This window comes from Mercenaria mercenaria, chromosome 4, assembly GCF_021730395.1.
Source record: "Mercenaria mercenaria strain notata chromosome 4, MADL_Memer_1, whole genome shotgun sequence".
Classification (NCBI taxonomy): Eukaryota; Metazoa; Mollusca; class Bivalvia; order Venerida; family Veneridae; genus Mercenaria; species Mercenaria mercenaria.
In genome coordinates this window covers 85,509,870-85,511,923 of record NC_069364.1, presented here as the reverse complement: position 1 = coordinate 85,511,923, position 2,054 = coordinate 85,509,870, and positions in this window count along the sequence as shown.

Sequence of the window (2,054 nt, the reverse complement as noted above, 5' to 3'; positions counted from 1 at the left end):
GGTAAAATGTAAACAATGTCGTATATTTGTTGACATTTTTGTATATCGTATCATTTCATTGCATTAGTTGATAATAGCTGTGCATTGGTGCATTTGAAAGTTCAATTTGACAATAGGTTAAACATATCAGCGGGGAATCAGTGCAGAAACTCGTTTGTTTTTTGATACTGTAAAGACTGTGACAATTTCGTGAAATTTATCGGATCCTCCCTTAATTTTTATACAGCAATTTCAATACATACAGAACGTGTAAAATTCTGATCCTAAATGTTGGTGAGACCTGACTTATGAATATTTCTTTATCGCTGACTTTCTAAATTTTAGATTTTGATTACATGCACAAGATTCAATATATCCAGATGCAAAATTTACGCCAGCGCAAAAACATATCTTTTGTGATGTGAAATAAAAGTGCAGCCCCCAAATAATTTTAGTTAGATGTATTTTTTGCGACTTAGATACATTGGCGGATGTATGTTTCGTCATGTGCATCCAATAATAAATATACACACTCGTAAATTTGTTGGAAACTTATTTTGAGATTGATAACAAAAGAGAACTGTATATGAACCAAATCTTGATTCATATTTGCGGCGCCTACCAGTACGGTAAATTTTGGGCGGACGCAAAGTTCACGTGCAGTCATGAGTTTTTTTTTCCATATATGTGTGCTGTAAACATATCTATATAAGACATTTTAAGGGATCACTACCCTATTATCATTTATATTTTTGACTATTTGATATTTAGGTCACTTTAAAAATAATAAATCTTCTGACTGTATTTTCACTTAATGTAAACCTGTTACATATTTTTACGCATTTGTCTCGGATATAAACATTTTCAAGTCGACTTAAGAGGTATGTGGAGTGTTGGGGTCGTGAAGAATGTTGCAAATTCCATTACCTCTCATGAACCAACTCACTCAAACCGGATCAGCTGGTATGTTTCTTTATTGCATTCCATGTCTCCAAAAATTATTCTTCTACTTTAGGAACTATTACAACAGTAGTCTTAAAAAATCTCTCCGGAGTCAGTGTTGATGTATTTTTTTTTTTCAAATACTAATTTATTTTAGGTCGATTGTCAAGCAAGTTCTACAACTTATATCAATCACTCCAGACACATCTTTCCTGATGGAATCCATCGCCACTAGGGATGAGAGAAGAGAAGCCAGTTTCCCCTTTTTATGCTGAGCGCCAAGCAAGGCGAACATATGACCTCCCACACCCAAAGCGGACTCAATGTTTAAATATTCTGCTGTTATTTTTCTTTGTTATTATTATTATACCAGATTTGTTGAGCGCCCTTTTCATATGGAATATACGTTCAAAGGCGCTTTACAATTAAACGTGTGACATATCACAGATATGTAGGAAAATAACAAAACATAACATATGCTATCGCAAAACTGAAACTGAACAATTTGATCAAACGCCTTTTTCATAAATGATATATTCAATGGCGCTGTACATAATAATAAAAATAATAGTTATTACAACAATATCATCAATGAACAATGATAATATTTACAGCCTTATTGTAACAAACAGCCATGACCGCACCCCTCCCCTTGAGGTCGATTTACCCCTATTGCCAATACCAGTGCTTTAAGCACCTGGCACGCCCAGACAGGCTGCATAAAGAGGTTCAATCCCCCGGTTAATGGTGCCATCATATACTGAATTAGATAGAAATACCACACACTTCAAGTGAAACTCAAGTCTTGCAAAAGAAACAACACACACATAGAACGTCATAACACTTAAAATGTGACATGATGAAATAAATGATGAATTGTCAATTTAGTTAATTACATGATGAATTGTACAGTTAAGAGATCTTCGTCAGCGACGAATGACTTGCCGTAGTTCTGTATCACAAAAAATAACAATGGCATTATTTATTATGGGTAGAACAGTCACAGTTGGTATCTATGTGTTGTAGAAAATTTTGAAAAGGTGTGTTTTGAGAGCTCTTTTGAATGAATTAAGTGATGAATCTTTTCTGAGATTGTCAGGGAGAGAGTTTCATAGTTTTGCGGCGGCAACTCT